Source organism: Macaca fascicularis, chromosome 7 (genome assembly GCF_037993035.2).
Source record: "Macaca fascicularis isolate 582-1 chromosome 7, T2T-MFA8v1.1".
Lineage (NCBI taxonomy): Eukaryota > Metazoa > Chordata > Mammalia > Primates > Cercopithecidae > Macaca > Macaca fascicularis.
Genome location: NC_088381.1, coordinates 77,582,155 through 77,601,663, shown reverse-complemented (window position 1 = coordinate 77,601,663; position 19,509 = coordinate 77,582,155).

Genomic DNA, 19,509 nt, shown 5'->3' with positions numbered 1-19,509 from the left:
CGGGCGCGGTGGCTCAAGCCTGTAATCCCAGCACTTTGGGAGGCCGAGACGGGCGGATCACGAGCTCAGGAGATCGAGACCATCCTGGCTAACACGGTGAAACCCCGTCTCTACTAAAAATACAAAAAACTAGCCGGGCGAGGTGGCGGGCGCCTGTAGTACCAGCTACTCGGGAGGCTGAGGCAGGAGAATGGTGTGAACCCGGGAGGCGGAGCTTGCAGTGAGCCGAGATCCGGCCACTGCACTCCAGCCTGGGCGACAGAGCGAGACTCTGTCTCAAAAAAAAAAAAAAAAAAAGAACAGAATGAGTTGTTTGAATAAGGGATTAGCAATGAACTAATAAGGGGCTAGAAAAACAGAATCTTTAGCAATTTTTTTTTTTTTTTTTTTTTTGAGGCGGAGTCTTCACTCTGTCGCCCAGGCTGGAGTGCAGTGGCACCATCTCGGCTCACTGCAAGCTCCGCCTCCCGGGTTCGCGCCATTCTCCTGCCTCAGCCTCCGGAGTAGCTGGGACTACAGGCGCCCGCCACCGCGCCCAGCTAATTTTTTGTATTTTAGTAGAGACGGGGTTTCACCGTGTTAGCCAGGATGGTCTCGATCTACTGACCTCGTGATCCGCCCGCCTCGGCCTCCCAAAGTGCAGGGATTACAGGCGTGAGCCACCGCGCCTGGCCTAGCAATTTTTTACTCTGAGTAGTAGAGAAAGAAAGAGAAAGATAATGGCACTTGATAACTCCAAATGATATGCATCCACTTGGAAGTTGTATCAATAAGGCAAAATCCTAAGAAGGATGTCTAAGATGCTTCTTAAGTCGACATAGCTCAGATCCAACGCTAGAATAAATTCTCAACCTACTTCTACAAATAAATGCTTAGAAAATTCCCTTGTTGACAGGCTATAAACATAAGGTGGACTTTCCTTCCATCTCTACACAGTTCTTGAAAAGATGTGATAAGTAGGTTATTCTAGCCTCAAAGGCAATGAAATGAATTATGGATGACTCAGTGGATAGAACTGAACAGATAAAAATGTAAATCTTTCAATGGCCGTTTGGAGCTGTGTTTTAGAAGAAAAAGAAAATAAATCTTCTGGGCCAAAAATAAGCTAATTAAATCAAAACTCAAAAGACAAGCAATGGACCAGGGGAACTATTTATTGCTAATGTGAAACAGAATTAATAGTTTTTACATCTAAAGAGATCATAATGTTCTGTAAGAAAAACCCCAATAGATAACTGCAAAGATTTCTACCAGACAATTCTCAAAAACAAGTTATATAAATGGATGGCATACATTTGAAAAACAGTTCAGAGAAATGCAAAGTGCCCTTTTAATGCATATATATCCACCCATAACCTTAATAGTTAAATTCATTTAAGATGCCTTGGACTGTGCGCTCTGGCTCACGCCTGTAATCCCAGCATTTTGGGAGGCCGAAGTGGGTGGATCACTTGAGGTCAGGAGTTCGAGACCAGCCTGGCCAATATGGTGAAACCCCATTTCTACTAAACATACAAAAATTAGCTGGACGTGGTGACAGGCGCCTGTAATCTCAGGTACTCAAGAGGCTGAGGCAGAATGGCTTGAACTCAGGAGACGGAGGTTGCAGTGAGCCAAGATGGTGCCACTGCACTCCAGCCTGAATGACAGAGCAAGACTCCAACTCAAAAAACAACAACAAAAACCTGGTTTAAAGACCACTTAATAGCCACATGCAGTGGTACATGCCTGTAGTCCCAGCTACTCTGGAGGCTGAGGCAGGAGGATCTCTTGAAGTCAGGAGTTCTTGGCAGAAATGAGCTATGATCCCACCTGTGAATAGCCACCACACTCCAGCCTGGGCAACATAGGGAGTACATTAAAAGAAAAAAAATTACCGGTCACGGTGGCTCACATCTATAATCCCAGCAGTTTGGGAGGCCAAGGCGGGCCGATCACGAGGTCAAGAGATGGAGACTATCCTGGCCAACATGGTGAAACCCACCTCTACTAAAAATACAAAAATTAGCTGGGTGTGGTGGTGCACCCCTGTAGTCCCAGCTACTCAGGAGGCTAAGGCAGGAGAATCACTTGAACCCAGGTGGCGGAGGTTGCAGTGAGCTGAGAACACGCCACTGCACTCCAGCCTGGCAACAGAGCGAGACTCTGTTTTACAAAAAAAAAAAAAAAATAGATCCCTTAATATAAAGTAAGGAAACATACAGATAACCTCAAGGTTTTAATTCTTACACAAAACAAAAGTTTTAATTGTGATTTATTTTGTGGACTTACAAATGATTAGATTTGTTTTAATGTACTTTATGAGGCTTTGTAATCTACAGTAATTCGTTTATCATCAAGCAGTTTTTTAAAATTCTCCTCTATATGAAAAACAGGCAACAAAGTTGTAATAATAATAAGTTGCATTTACCAGTGAATGTATCTCTTTTCTATAGTTTAATAATGAATGACAACATCAGTTGAAACAGGCATCTGGTTTAGTATACTGATTCCCTTTACCAACCCCTCCCCTCTGACTGGTAGTCATTTACTTTCAAAATATCATTTCCCACTAAAGAAACTAGCTGGCAAACTACCAAGAGGAAGTGTATTTCACTAAATGAAGTTCCTGAAATGCAGCTTTTGTTTCTTGTTTCTTTTTGCTCTGCCAGCAACTTCAGACTATAAGAAAGTGCATTCTCTGCACTGCATAGCATAAAACAGTTCAGAACTGTTCCAGAAGGTACAGCCACTATTAGATACAAAGTACAAAGCAGGAGTGAGGGGGGAGGTTGAGGAAAGAATGAAGGGAATTTAAAGAAAGAGTCTGTTTTTGTTTTTGAAATTCACAGGAATTAGTTTGATGTTCAGTGAAGTACCAGGTACTACTGGAGAAAGTCTGGTGCATTATGAAAACAAATAATTGGAGACAGAAGTATAAATAAGGTCTATGAATGAAGGAATGAGAAGGACCAGGTTCTGTGAAAACATAGTGAGTAATCAAAGATGTCCCAATCAGGTGAAGGGGACTTTGCTGTGAAATTCCTCAATGAAAGGAATCCCACAGACTTGCTGGAAAGAAGTGAGGCTAGGCTGGGTGCAGTAGTTCACTCCTGTAATACCAGCACTTTGGGAGGCCGAGGCAGGTAGATCACTTTCTTTCAGAAGTTTGACACCAGCCTGGCCAACATGGTGAAACCCTATCTCTATTAAAAGTACAAAAATTAGTCTGGCGTGGTGGTGCATGCGTGTAATTCCAGCTACTTGGGAGGCTGAGGCAGGAAAATCACTTGAACCCGGGAGGTGGAGTTTGCAGTGAGCCAAGATTGCACCACTGCACTCCAGCCTGGGCAACAGCCCAAGACTCCATTCCAAAAAAAAAAAAAAAGGTCGGGGGAGTGGCTCACACCTGTAATCCCAGCACTTGGGAGGCCGAGGCAGGCGGATCACGAGGTCAGGAGATTGAGATCATCCTGGCTAACACGGTGAAACCCCGTCTATACTAAAAAAAAAAATACAAAAAAATTAGACAGGCATGGTGGCAGGCGCCTGTAGTCCCAGCTACTCGGGAGGCTGAGTAAGGAGAATGGCGTGAACCCAGGAGGCAGAGCTTGCAGTGAGCCAAGATCGTGCCACTGCACTCCAGCCTAGGCAACAGAGTGAGACTCTGTCTCAAAAAAAAAAAAAAAAGGAGGATAGCTGATGAGAAATTGAAAATATTATTAAACTAGAGAATCAAAGTTGAGGTGCCGGTAACAGGAGCATATGTATGGATATAGATCCCAGTGTACCAGCGGACATGCTCACACACCACCCATTGCCAATTGTCCACCTAAGACAGGAGATTGGGAAAGACAGCTGATGAGACGGGGACAGGGGCAGGATATGGCTCATCATTGAGGGAAAGCATAGAGTGTGCTGTGTTCCTGTGGCCTCAAAGGGCCTTGGTAAGAAGGACAAAGAGGAGAAGGGGGAGGAAGAAAAAGGTAGGAAGGGAAAGGAAAAAAGAAGAAAGATGAAATTCTCATTTCGGTCCCCAATCTTTTTGCCACCAGGGACCAATTTTATGGAAGACAATTTTTCCATGGGGACAGGGGATTCATTTGCTTTGAAATATCACTTGATTAAAAATATCAGCAACTCCCTATAGTGTAAATTTTTTTTCTTTCCTTTTTTTTTTTTTGAGTTGGGGTCTCACTCTGTTGCCCAGGTAAGAGGCAATATCATCAGGATGAATTTGTTCCACTTCAGATCAGATCATCAGGCATTAGATTCTTCTTATAAGAAGCAGGCAACCTAGATCCCGCTCACATGTAGTTCACGATAGCGTTCATGCTCCTATGAAAATCTAATGCTGTGCTAATCTGACAGGAGGCAGAGTTTAGGTGGTAACGCTCGCTCACTGCTGCTCACCTCCTGCTGTGCAGCCTGGCTTCTAACAGGCCACAGACCAGCACCCGTCCATGGCCTGGGAGTTGGGGACCCTGTCACAGAGTTTACAAAAAAGAAAAAGAAAGGAAAATGTAGAGGCAGAAGGTAATACCTATAGATATCATCTCATTTCCTCCACTCTAAAACCCCAAAGTAGGCCAGGTGCACTGGCTCACACCTGTAATCTCAGCACTTTGGGAGGCCAAGGCAGATGGATCACCTGAGGTCAGGAGTTCGAGACCAGCCTGACCAATATGGTAAAATCCCATCTCTACTAAAAATACAAAAATTAGCTAGGCGTGGTTGCACGCGCCTGTAATCGCAACAACCTGGGAGGCTGAGGCAGAGAATCACTTGAACCTGGGAGGCGGAGGTAGCAGTGAGCCGAGATCGCCCCATTGCACTACAGCCTGGGTGACAGAGCAAGACTTCATCTCAAATCAATCAATCAATCAATAAAACCCCAAAGTGGCCTTTTTTTTTTTTTTTTTTCCAGACAGAGTCTCACTGTGTTGCCAGACTGGAGTGCAGTGGTGCAATCTCGGCTCACTGCAACCTCCGCCTCCCGGGTCCATGTGATTCTCCTGCCTCAGCCTCCTGAGTAGCTAGAACTACAGGCACCCACTACCACGCCCGGCTAATTTTTTGTATTTTTAGTAGAGACGGGGTTTCACCACGTTGGCCAGGATGGTCTTGATTTCTCGACCTCGTGATCCACCTGCCTCAGCCTCCCAAAGTGTTGGGATTACAGGCTTGAGCCACCGCGCCCAGCAATGTAGTGGCATTTTTATCCCCACTTTACAGGCAAAATAGGCACAACACCACACAGGTATGACAGAAAGAGCCAGACTAGAACTCCTGTCTACCTGAGCACAGTAATTCCCCCTCCTTTCCATGCAGCCTATGACAAAGGTCAACAGTCACAGAGAGAACAATGGCTTACTATGGTCCCATCAATTGGCATCAGTGTGTGAAGGGAAATCAGCATGTGGACATTACTGGCAGAATTGTTGCTGTAACATTAAGTTAAAATTTACCTCTGGGAAAGAGATAATGAAAAAAACCTTTTTTTAAAATTTTTATTTTTTGAGACTGAGTCTCACTATGTTGCCCCAGGCTGGAGTGCAGTGGCGCAATCTTGGCTCACCGCAAGTGCCGCCTCCCAGGTTCATGCCATTCGCCTGCCTCAGCCTCCCGAGTAGCTGGGACAACAGGCTCCCGCCACCACACCCAGGCAATTTTTTCTATTTTTTAGTATAGACAGGGTTTCACCGTGTTAGTCAGGATGGTCTCGATCTCCTGACCTCGTGATCCGCCAGCCTCGTTCTCCCAAAGTGCTGGGATTACAGGTGTGAGCCACCGCGTCCAGCCAGGAGAAAGCTTTTAACTTCTTTACATCAATCCTGAACACAGGAATGGAAATTACAACTGGTCATAACAACACACTGAAAGACTTGGCCTTAAAAAAAAAACAAACAGAAACGGGGGGATTAGTTTATCCTGGAAATGAAAAGCTGACAGGAGATGTAGTACTCCGTGATACAAAAATTAGACTAAGAGAGGCTGGGCGCAGTGGCTCATACCTGTAATCCCAACACTTTGGAAGTCGAGACAGGCAGATCACTTGAGCCCAGGAGTTTTGAGACCAGCCTGGGCAACATGGGGAGACCCCATCTCTAATAATATACAAAATTTGGCCAGTCGCAGTGGCTCATGACTGTAATCCCAGCACTTTGGGAGGACGAGGCGGGTGGATCACCTGAGGTCGGGAGTTCGAGACCACCCTGACTAACATGGAGAAACTCCTGTGTCTACTGAAAATACAAAATTAGCTGGGAGTGGTGGCGCATGCCTGTAATCCCAGTTACTCAGGAGGGTGAGGCAGGAGAATCACTTGAACCTGGGAGGCAGAAGTTGCAGTGAGCCAAGATGACACCACCGCACTCCAGCCTGGGCCACAAGAGCGAAACTCCGTCTTCAGAAAAAAAAAAAAAAAAAAAAGTTTCAAAGTGCTTGTAGATATATGATCTTACTTTATTCTATGTGTCTTCTTCATTGTAATGAAGGATAAAGACAAAGGGTTATTTTATAAATTTTTAAAGAGAAGTCAATCACAAAAGGAAGAAAACAACTGCGAAAAGCATGCCATGACAACCAGTCCTCTGAGAGGTTTTATCAAAGGCAAGGAGGGTGAAGAGGCTCCCAGCTCTGTTTTTTAGGGCAGTCTTTGGCTCCTGTGTTGTCCTTGACATGCTGGAGAAGTTCAATGCCGGACCGGAGGAAGCAGGAGCAGGGAGTGCTTGTCGTAGACGGTGGCATTAATAATCTGCATCCCCGTTGTTTGATCACAAAAAATACAGTAAGTTCAATGTTGCTATAATATAAACAAGGTCAGAACACAAAGGCCAACTTACTTGTAATTTGTTTGTTGAACCTGACGTTCGCATAGCGCTAGATTAAGAAGGTTTTTTCCACCATGATTATCCCATCACAGGAAAGCCTCTACCGAACTAATGATTAGAGAAAAGAGGCTGAAGAACATGACAAGTACTTGATGAGTTCTTCAACATTCGTTCATGCATCAACAACTATTTTTCAGCGACTGGTGGATAACTGCTTTTTTTTTTTTTTTTTTTTTGAGACGGAGTCTCACTCTGTTGCCCAAGCTGGAGTGCAGTGGCACAGTCTCAGCTCGCTGCAACCTCTGCCTCTCGGGTTCAAGCGATTCTCCTGCCTCAGCCTCCCAAGTAGCTGGGACTACAGACACGTGCCACCACGCCCAGCTAATTTTTGTATTTTTAGTAGAGACAGGATTTCACCGTGTTGGCCAGGCTGATCTCGAGCTCTGAGCTCAGGTAATCCACCCGCCTCGGCCTCCCAAAGTACTGGGATTACAGGCGTGAGCCACCGTGCCCAGTCATTTTTTGTTTGTTTGTTTGTTTGTTTGTTTGTTTGAGATGGAGTCTCACTCCATCACCGAGGCTGGAGTGCAGTGGATTGATCTCGGCTCACTGCAACCTCTGCCTCCCGGGTTTAAGTGATCCTCCTGCCTCAGCCTCCCTAGTAGCTGGGATTACAGGCATGTACTACCACGCCTGGTTAATTTTTGTATTTTTAGTAGAGACAGGGTTTCGCCATGTTGACCAGGCTGGTCTCGAACTCCTGACCTCAGGTCATCTGCCCGCCTCAGTCTCCAAAAATGCTGGGATTACATGTGTGAGCCACCGTACCCAGTATAAGTGCACTTTCACATGAATTGTCTTACTTCATTCTTGCAAGAACCCTCTGAGGCAAGCTTGATTAGCCACATTTTGTAGGGTTAGCATCAGGCACGATGCTGAGGGCGGCACAGCATGTGGGCTCTGCAGCCAGAGGGGCTTGGCCTGACTCCACCATTACCAGCTGGGCCACTTGCACAAGGGACTTCGCCATCTTGAAGTTCACTTTTAAAATGAGGCCAATAGTAATGTCTACCTCCTAGGGCTGTTGTAAGGATGGAATGTGATAAAACATGTTAGCCAGTTAGTCCAAGGCTTGGCAGGCAGCTTGCACTGAATACACATCACCCATTATGACTCAGATGCATTTGCCTCAGTTTACCTGTCCACCTCCCCATGAAGTATATATTCTTACTATGCCCATTTTATGGGTGAGAATACAGAAGCTTAGAGAGGTTAAATAACAGAGGTGGAGATCAAGGCTGGCATCCGGTTTCAATTCCAGATCTCCTCAAATTTAGAGCTGGAACCCCTGCCTAGGAACCCTTCAAGTGACAACATCGCCACAAGGAGACCAGGTGCAGCTACCTGGAGCTCTCCTGACTGCAGCTGGGGAGCTCAGCAGGAGCTGTAATCCGTGCTGGGAGCTGGCTGGGGCCACAGCAGTGTCCATAACCTTGTGACAGCTGCTGCCTGGGTACAAAACCGACACCCCAGCTCTTGATGAGCAGCTGTGCTAGTGGCTTCACCCACACTCATTTGCAAACTCCTTTCCTGTGTCTTCATACCCTTCCTTCCTTTCTTGGGCCCTCTCTACCTCTTCTCACCTCTCTTACCCGCTCTTCTCCTTCTGACAGCCACATTTTCCCTTTCTGTTTACCTCTAACATCTCTGTAGCCTAATTTGGAATACAACAAAATTATTCATTCTATGTTTATTTATTTATTTATTTTATTATTTTTTTTGAGACGGAGTCTCGCTCTGTTGCCCAGGCTGGAGAGCAGTGGCACGATCTCAGCTCACTGCAGTGTCTGCTTCCCAGGTTCAAGTGATTCTCCTTCCCTAGTAACTGGGATTACAGGCATGCACCACCATGCCCGGCTAATTTTTGTATTTTTAGTAGAGACAGAGTTTCACCATGTTAGCCAGGCTGGTCTCGAACCCTTGACCTCAGGTAATCCACCTGCCACGACCTCCCAAATTGCTGGGATTACAGGCATTAACCACCACACTCGGCCGTTCTGTGTTTATTAAACAAGATGTTAAGTTTCCTTTTCTGAAGTTTTAAAAGCAAAGGAATATCCAAGGCAAACTTTCAAAAAGTCTCAAAAATTAGTGGCTCAGCGAGATCCTGCCACTGCACTGGTCCAACCTGGGTGACAGAGTGAGACCCTGTCCTCTCCCCCCCAAAAAAAAGAAAAAGCCGGGCGCTGCGGTGGCTCACACCTGTAATCCCAGCACTTTGGGAGGCCGAGGCGGCTGGATCACGAGGTCAGGAGTTTGAGACCAGGCTGACCAACATGGTGAAACCCCGTCTCTACTAAAAATACAAAAATTAGCCATGTGTGGTAGCGTGCGCCTGTAATCCCAGCTACTTAGGAGGCTGAGACAGGAGAACTGCTTGAACTCAGGAGGCAGAGGTTGCAGTGAGCTGAGATTGCCCCACTGCACTCCAGCCTGGGCAACAGAGTAAGAATTCATCTCAAAAAAAAAAAAAATCAGTGGCTTAGGTAGATGGAAGGTAATGTTATAAAGAAAGCAAGTCCAGAAAAATGTTAATTGTAGAATTGAAGTGGTGGATGGATGGGTATTCACTGCATAATTTTTCAACTTTTCTGTATGTTGGGACATTTTCACAATTAAATGTGTGGCAGTGGGAATTAATGGTTCTGTGTCTGTCACTTTCAATTTAGTTTTGTTGTTGGAAGGCTGGGACAGTGACCTCAAAGTAAGAAATATTTCTCCTCCATCCTATCAGAGCATTTGGGGCCAGGGGCTTCTCAGTGTTCACTTTTGGCAGGAAAACACTGAGGGGTTTACCCAGGGCTGGCACTCAAGCAAGGCATCTTTAGACAAAGCCAGTCAGAAGCAGGCACTCAGCTGGCTTTTCTGGGAGGAGCCCTGAGCCTCATCAGAAACTTTGATCTCAGTGAAGAGAACATGAGAATCGAGATGAATTAAGTTGCCCAGGTTGTTTCACAAGAGAAACAGCCATAGGTGGGTAACATTCAGGCAACTCCATCCCAGTCATTCTCCATCTGTTGGTCCACGTTGCTCTAGACCGTAAAGCAGTGCCTCCAGCTGTGTGAGTAACAGAACTGGTCTGGTCCCTGAGACTGAAGGTCCCTCTGCAAAAGATGACCGTGGCATATTTGGCCAGGGATGGTGGAAAAGCTTGTGGTGTTTTCTTTTTTTATTATTTTATTTTAGTTTTTGAGACGGAGTCTCACTCTGTCACCCAGGCTTGAGTGCAGTGGCGTGATCTCCGCTCACTGCAAGCTCCCCCTCCCGGGTTCACGCCATTCTCCTGCCTCAGCCTCCCCAGTAGCTGGGACTACAGGGGCTCGCCACCACGCCCAGGTAATTTTTTTGTATTTTTAGTAGAAATGGGGTTTCACCATGTTAGCCAGGATGGTCTCAATCTCCTGACCTCGTGATCTGCCCGCCTCAGCCTCCCAAAGTGCTGGGATTACAGGCGTGAGCCACTCCGCCCGGCCAAGCTTGTGGTGTTTTCATTGCTCTTGTCACTGATGTTGATGGGTTGAGCTGCCTTATGGATGCTTTTTCTGAGCTATACCTTTTCTTAGCTGTATGAATTTTCTGACTCCAGTGCTATAGAGGAAACACTACAGTAATATATACCTTGCTGGCTGGGGAAGGACGTGCCTTAAACCTCTCTCCCTTGGCCGGGTGCGGTGGCTCAAGCCTGTAATCCCAGCACTTTGGGAGGCCGAGACGGGCGGATCACGAGGTCGGGAGATCGAGACCATCCTGGCTAACACGGTGAAACCCCGTCTCTACTAAAAAATACAAAAAACTAGCTGGGCAAAGTGGCAGGCACCTGTAGTCCCAGCTACTTGGGAGGCTGAGGCAGGAGAATGGCGTGTACCTGGGAGGCGGAGCTTGCAGTGAGCTTCGATCCGGCCACTGTACTCCAGCCTGGGCGACAGAGCATGACTCCGTCTCAAAAAAAAAAAAAAAAAAAAACCTCTCTCCCTGCTCCCACATACATGACATGAGAGATCTCAGAGGGGCCTACAGGGTGCTGCAGCAAAGACACAAGCAGATTCACTATGCTTGGCCTGTCAAGAGCTTCAGATCAGAAACAACCTCAGGGATCCTAGGGGCTGGTTAAATAAGTGATGGTGCATCTCTAAAATAGAAAAATGTGCCACCCCTTTAAAAAGTGCTTTTGGTATTATAAGGGATAATTTCTAAGCCATATTGTTAATCAGAAATAAAAAGGATCAGAACAGTGTGTGTAGTATGTGCCTACTTCTGTGATTAAAAAATATTTTCCTTGGTCAAATGCGGTGGCTCATGCCTGTAATCCCAGCACTTTGGGAGGCCGAGGCAGAGAGATCACTTGAGGTTAGGAGTTCAAGACCAGCCTGGCCAACATGGTGAAACCCCATCTCTACTAAAAAATACAAAAATTAGCCATGCAAGGTGTGGTGGTGCCAGCTACTTGGGAGGCTGAGGCAGGAGAATTGCATGAACCCAGGAGGTGGAGGCTACAGTGAGTTGAGAATGTACCACTGCACTCCAGCCTGGACAACAAGAGCAAAACTCCGTTTCAAAAAGAAAAAAAAAAAAAAAGGTGGAGGTATAAAAAGCTGAATAGAAAATGCATCAATTTGTCTAAAAAAAGGAGAAAGGAGCCGGGCGCGGTGGCTCACGCCTGTAATCCCAGCACTTTGGGAGGCCGAGGCGGGCGGATCACAAGGTCAGGAGATCGAGACCACGGTGAAACCCCGTCTCTACTAAAAATACAAAAAATTAGCCGGGCGCGGTTGTGGGCGCCTGTAGTCCCAGCTACTCGGGAGGCTGAGGCAGGAGAATGGCGTGAACCCGGGAGGCGGAGCTTGCAGTGAGCCGAGATCGCGCCACTGCACTCCAGCCTCGGCGACAGAGCGAGACTCCGTCTCAAAAAAAAAAAAAAAAAGGAGAAAGGAGTGACATTTATATTAATGGGAAGGGTGGCTCCATCTTGGCTCACTGCAACCTCCGCCTCCCTGGTTCAAGAGATTTTCCTGCCTCAACCTCCCAAGTACCTGGGATTACAGGAGTGTGCCACCATGCCCAGCTAGTTGTTTGTGTGTTTTTAGTAGAGATGGGGTTTCACCATGTTGGCTAGGCTGGTCTCAAACTCCTGACATCAGGCGATCCACACACCTTGGCCTCCCAAAGTGTTGGGATTACAGGCATGAGCCACTGCGCCCGGCCTAAAAATTTGTTTTAAAGAGACAGTGTCTCCCTGTGTTGCCCACGCTGATTTCAAATTACTGGGCTCAAATAATCCTCCTACCTTGCCCTCCCAAAGTCCTGGGATTACAGGTATTTGCCATCCTGCCTGGCCGAGATATATTTTCTAAGCCTCAGTTTCTTCACCCAAAAAGTAGAAAAGATAGTGGAATTGAAGAGAATAATGTTACTACTGATACCATAAGGTTGTTTTTAACAGTGGCTTTCAATAAATGTAGCTTAATAACATGGTGGATTCTGGAGCCAGACAGCCTGGGCTTAAATCACAGCTAAACCCCCTTTACTAGTTTAGTGACTTTGGGAAAGTTAATCTCTGCACCTTGGTTCATTCATTTGTAAAATGGGCATTTTAATAGTACCTATATAATAGATTTTTATGAGTCACAAATTAATATATGTGAAATGCTTAGAACAGTCCCTGGCACCACTTTTCAACTGAATAACTCCTTAAACGAAACTTTTATTCTGTTTTTATTTATATATAAGTAATATATATATAACATTTATATATAAATAACATATATAAATAAAATATATATAACATTTATATATAAATAACATATATATAACATATTTATTTATTTTCATTTATCTTTTTTTTTTTTTGAGACAGAGTCTCGCTCTGTTGCCCAGGCTGGAGTGCAATGGCACAATCTTGGCTCACTGCAACCTCCACCTCCTGGGTTCAAGTGATTCTCCTGCCTCAGTCTCCTGAGTAGCTGGGATTACAGGAGACTGCCACCATGCCCAGCTAGTTTTTTGTATTTTTAGTAGAGATGGGGTTTCATTATGTTGGTCAGGCTGGTCTTGAACTTCTGACCTCAGGTGATCCACCTGTTCTGGCCTCCCTAAGTGCTGGGATTACAGGTATGAGTCACCGTGCCTGGCCTATTTATATATATTTTTTGAAACAGAGTCTCACTCTGTCACCCAGGCTGGAGTCAAGTGGCGCGATCTCGGCTCACTGCAAACTCTACCTCCTGGGTTCAAACAATTCTCCCACCTTAGCCTCCTGAGTAGTTGGGACTACAGGAGAACACCACCACGCCTGGCTAATTTTTGTATTTTTAGTAGAGATGGGGTTTCACCATGTTGGCCAGGCTGGTCTTCAACTCCTGACCTTAAGTGATTTTTATTTTAAATGATAGGGAACATAGTCCAGAGAAAGACATGCTTTAAAAAAGGCTGTTGAGTAGTAAGACAGCCAGGAACAAAACCCAGTCTCCCAAATGCCAGTCTAGAATATTTTCCACTGTTTACTTCAGGCAAAAATACATTCCACATTGTGGTATAAAATTAGAAAAAAATGAGGAAAAGCCTATTTTGGATCAAATAAAAGGATACTTGGTTCAAATTTAGTTGTGTGGTCATAGCCAAGTTTCATAAACTCTCCAAGCCAATCCTCCTCTTCCCTGGGAAAAGATGAGGATAAAAATATGTACCTCGTAGTGTTGTTGTGGTAAGCTTATATATGTGAAATGCCTAACAAATAGCATTTCTCAATTAATGGAAATAATATTAATGCTAATTAGCAATCAATAGGTGATAGTATAGTTAGAATCAAGAATCCCACATCTGTGGATAGACAGTTTTATTCTTCTCTTTCAGGGTTTGCAAATTAACTTGATAAATCATGATGAGGAGAATTATATTTATATACTTTATATATAATTATAACTATACAGACTCAATTGGTAACAATTATTTTAAAACATACTGGAAGTATAAGCATAAACTCTAGTATCACAGGTAGGGGTGAGCTGGTCTTATGAAATGTGACAGTGAAATATCATGGTGAATAAAATTGGCTTCTGAATTGGGTAATAATATTTCTGATCAAAAGTAGATGTGTGGCCAGGTGCAGAGGCTCATGCCTGTAATCCCAGCACTTTGGGAGGCTGAGGTGGGTGGATCACCTGAGGTCAGGAGTTTGAGACCAGCCTGGCCAACATAGTGAAACCCTGTCGCTACTAAAAATAGAAAAAGTTATCCAGGCATGGTAGTCAGTGCCTGTAATCCCAGCTACTCGGGAGACTGAGGCAGGAGAATCGCTTGAACCTGGGAGGTGGAGGTTGCAGTGAGCCACGATAGCACCATTGCACTCCAGCCTGGGCAACAAGAGCAGAACTCCATCTCAAAAAAAAAGGAAAGAAATCAGGTTGGTACTTCCTTATAAAGTTAACCATAATCTTACTATAGTAGTTATCTTTTCCTGTATAGCAAATCGCTCCCAAATTTAGTGGCTTAAGATAGCAATAGTTGTCTTCTTCCTCTTTTTTTCATATCTCATGGTTTCTACAGGTCAGAATTGAGACAGTTAAGACCAACAAAGCTTATAGATAAAAAATTAAAATTAAAATAATAATAATAATAATTAATTTTTTTTTGAGATGGAGTCTTGCTCTGTCACCCAGGCTGGAGTGCAGTGGCCTGATCTCGGCTCACTGCAAGCTCCGCCTCTCGGATTCACGCCATTCTCCTGCCTCAGCCTCCCGCGTAGCTGGGACTACAGGCGCCCGCCACCATGCCTGGCTAATTTTTTTTTTTTTTTTGTATTTTTAGTACAGACGGGGTTTCACCGTGTTAGCCAGGATGGTCTCAGTCTCCTGACCTCGTGATCCACCTGTCTCAGCCTCCCAAAGTGCTGGGATTACAGGCGTGAGCCACTGTGACGGGCTAAAATTATTATTTTTTTAAATAAATAAATCAAGACAGGGCACAGCAGAGGGTAGCTTGACTTTGCTGCACCATGTCTGGATCACAGCTGGAAGACTCTGAAGGCGGAAGAAAAATCATCTGAGGCTTGTTCATTCAGATGTCTAGTAGTTGATGTTGGTGTGGACTGGGGGCTATCGTCTGGAATATCGACACATGACTTCTCCATGAACTTCCTCACAGCATGGTGTCTAGGATCAAAGGGCAAGCCTCCCAGGAGAGAAGAGGGAGGAGGGAGAACAGGATAGAAGGAGAGGGAGAGAGAGAGAAAGAAAGAGAGACCTTCAGGGGGATACAGATGTTGTAAGGGTGCCCATTTTTATACTTTTACAACATCTCCAACATGGTAAGCAATGCTGTTACTTTAACAAGTGAAGTTAACACATGAATTTTTCAAAATGAGTTTGTTAACCTGTGGTTGGTTAATTTTATGTGTCAACTTGGTTAGTCCACAGTGCCCAAACATTTGGTCAAAGATTCTCCTGGATGTGTCTGTGAGGGTGTTTTTGGATGAGATTAACATTGAAACTGGTGAACATTGAGTACAGCAGATGGCCCTCCATACTGTGGGTGGGCCTCATCACATCAGTTGAAGGCCTGAATAGAACAAGAGACTCCCTCTTATTCTCCTGGCTCCATACAAGAAGAAATTCTGAGAATTCTGTCAGCTGACATCTTTTGGATTGAACCACAACACTGGCTCTTTTCTAGGTCTCCAGCCTACCAGCCCACACTGCAGATTTTGAACTTAGCCTCCGTAAGCATGGGTCAATTCCTTAAACAAAATCTCTCTCAGCCAGGCTTATGCCTGTAATCCCAGCACTTTGGGAGACTGAATCTGGCAGATGGCTTGAGCCCAGGAGTTCGAGACCAGGCTGGGCAACATGGCAAAACCCCATCTCTACAAAAAATAAAAAATTATCTGGGCATGGTGGCATGCACCTGTAGTCTCAGCTTCTCATGAGACTGAGGCAGGAGGATAGCTTGAGCTAGGGGAGGTTGAGGCTGCAGTAAGCCATGATTACACCAGTGCACTCCAGCCTGAGTGACAGAGCAAGGACCTGTCTCCAAAAAAAAAAAAAAAAAGAGAGAGAGAGAGAGAGAGATAAATATTTGTCTATAAACACGCACATCCTATTGGTTCTGGTTCTCTGGAGAACACTATTACAGCCTGCTTTCCTAGTATCAACAAAACCATGGGCTCCTTGTTCAGAAGTTTTTGCCCTTGCTTCATAACTGCAAATAGAATTTTCATGGAAAATATTTCCTGTGTTACTTTTTTTTTTCTTTTCTTTTTTTGTCGTCCAGGCTGGAGTTCAGTGGTGCAACCTCAGCTCACTGAAACCTCCCCTCCGGGTTCAAGAGATTCTCATGCCTCAGCCTCCTGAGTAGCTGGGACTACAGCTATGTGCCACCACGCCAGGCTGATTTTCATATTTTTCATAGAGAGGGGTTTCACCACGTTGGCCAGGCTGGTCTTGAACTGACCTCAGGTGATCTGCCTGCTTCGGCCTCCCAAAGTGCTGGGATTACAGGCGTGAGCCACTGTGCCCAGTCACAGTACTTCGTAATAATAGATAATGTGCCCCTAATATACAGTATTTACATATTGGCTGTAAAGCCTTGCAGCAAGGTGGCAGTTCTCAGTCATTTTTGAGGAGGATGTGAACAGGAGCCATTACATGGCTCATCAGTAATCTGTTACAAAGAAGCTGTGCTCATCAGCGCAGAAGTAAATCTTTCATTACTGGAAAATGTGAATCAGCTCAAGTGAAACAGGGCTCTGTCAGCTTATAAAACTTAATTATGTTTTTAACTCCATAAATTAGTTCAAGTAAAGACGTTTGAAAATACCCAGTTTCCAGTTTGAACTTACAGAAAATTAATAGCAAGAATGCAAACTTCTAAAGTGTTAAGGAATTATTTGAATTTCTTAACTGTGTCTCCCACTAAAGGTTTGTGCTTTAAATGTGTCAATTCTGCATCAAAATTGCTCAGTTTCCTCTTATACAAGAAACCCTAGAAAATTCTAAAGTTTCAGAATAAGAGCATTTCCTAAAGAAGAGAAAATATACTGGGGGTGGTGGGGGGGAGTGGGATCAGAACGTGGCTTAAGTTTTTCACCCTTGAGGAGTTAAGAAAAACACTTCAACATAAGGACAAAAGCTCCCTTGTTTAAGCACTTCCCCAGCTGCACTTCAACTAAATATATCCTGGGCAGAGTGTTTTCATTTCTCCACCCCTCTCCTGAGCCAATCACACGGTGACAAACAGCTCGGAGGCCCCTTGGGACTAGCACTGCAGAGGTAAAGGCTTGGTTACAGGGCTTGGCGTTCCTTTCCAGCACAGGCCTGCTCTGGGCCGCCCTGCCTCCCCCAGAGGCTGCAGGGAGCCCCAAGCAGGCGCATTGCGGGCTCAGCTCAGAGAGAGGCCTCCACGGGTTAATTCAGCGGCCTCTGTGTGGAATTTATGCACCACCTGGGCTGACAGCATGAATGACTCATTGTTTCCCCTCTGAACAGGCTGAGGAGTGCTTCTTGGTGTCAATAACTGAGGCAAAGTAAAATTGTTTTTCCCTTTCAACATGACCAATTTTCTAAAACTGAATATAGAACTGGAAATCTGCGGGGTATGTTTCTTCTGCAGCAACGGTAGCCAAGGTTACTGCTTTGAGTTGGTCCGCAGGGACAAAGGATTTAAATTTACTGTCTATAAACAGAAAGAGGCCTAAAGCCAGAACTCCTTTATTTACAGCTTGTGTCATGGTTTTATAAAATGAAGGAAACTTAATTTAAACCTCTAGTTTGTGTAAATCTGGGGTCTGACTGTACACAATACCTGATTTTATTTATATTACCCATGATTTGTATAAATGAAGATTTTGATAATTTTCCTATAGCTAAATATGAGACACGTATGCATTGAAGTCTATATATGAATCTTCCATACCAGTATTTCCAAAGCAGTGTATTAATAATTATGCCCCACCTTAAATTTTCCTATATGGTACCCTTCTTGTTTTCAGTTACTTTTAGTTTCCTTGGGAAACTGGACTGGTTGATAATCCTGGACTATAGGATCTTTTGCCTTGCTTAAGCATATCTCAGTCCAAAAGCTTGACAGCCAGAACTATACGGATACTTTACTACCTTTCTGCAAGTGTGCATGTATAACATTCTTGTTTCTTTGAACTCTTGTTTCTTTGGCCTCTTCTACTTGCCTAAACTTTAGGTGTTTTTTAAAAAATTCAAAAAGAGGCCGGGTGTGGTAGCTCATGCCTGTAATCCCAGCACTTTGGGAGGCTGAGGGGGGCAGGTCACGAGGTCAAGAGATGGAGACCATCCTGGCCAACATGATGAAACCCCATCTCTACTAAAAATACAAAAATTAGCTGGGCGTGGTGGCATGTGCCTGTAGTCCCAGCTACTTGGAGGCTGAGGCAGGAGAATCGCTTGAACCAGGCAGTTGGAGGTTGCAGTGAGCTGAGATCGCACCACTGCACTCCAGCCTGGCGACAGAGCAAGGCTCCATCTCAAAAAAAATAAAATAAATAAAAAATCAAAAAGAAAGATGTAGAAAAAAAGAAATAAACGCAGAAAGGAAAGGGAAAAGATATTGTGTAAATTTAGGACCTCAGTTCTAATTCAAATCTGGGAGGTTAGCATGCAACAGAGTACTTTCTTCATCCAATTAAGTAGCAGCCCTGAATAGATTGCAAGTCATCCTGACTTTGAATAGGGGTGAGGACAGCTGATACTGAAGAAGAGAGAATGTTGAGGCCCACGTATAGCCTTAAAAAAGAGAGAGAGAATGAACTTGGGATGTGGAGATTAAATAGGGCGTTTGATAAAATGGCGGTAGATGCTTTTATTTTAATTGGTATCAGTCAGCTCAAGTAACCTTTAAATTTCTGCAATAACAGGAGACTGAGTTGGCTTTGGCAGGATTCTCCATCCCATGAATGGAAACTCACGCAGGTTCTGAATCAGAAAGAATCAAAATACCAAAAAAAAGTCCCTGTCTTTAAAATCTATGCTATAATTTAGCAAACTGAGTATCTTTCCTTGCTTGCCAGTATCTTTAAAATAAAGTCAGGTATCAAAATATTTGTATTCCCTTTTTCGAAGCTAATAAAAACCTGCAAAGATTAAGTATTTCTCCATCTTTGTAGAGAGAACACAATTATTGCAGCATGCTTACAAAATGACAATTATCAAAGCTTCAATTTCTCACCTCTACCCGCAAGTAAATGTGTAGTAAATGTGTAGTTCTCTGAATGAGCCCCTTTTACGTCCTATGCAATAAATCTGTTTGTCAAAGAGCCTCCTTAGCTACTGAAGATTTCATGGTCCTTGTGCCAACAACAGAATCAAGCACCTTGGTTGAATATCTGGAGGACTGCCACTTGAGACATGAAGAATGAACACAATCCTACTACATGTAATATAGTTTGTTCTTCCAACAGACTGAAAAAATTTCTAGGCAGCTTCTAGCCTCTGAGAAAGGTGCCTGAATTAGCTGGGTGTGGTGGCAGGCACCTGTAGTCCCAGCTACTAGGGAGGCTGAGGCAGGAGAATCACTTGAATCCAGGAGGCAGAGGTTGCAGTGAGCCAAGATCATGCCACTGCCACTGCACTCCAGCCTGGGTGACAGAGATTCCGTCTCAAAAAAGAAAGAAAGA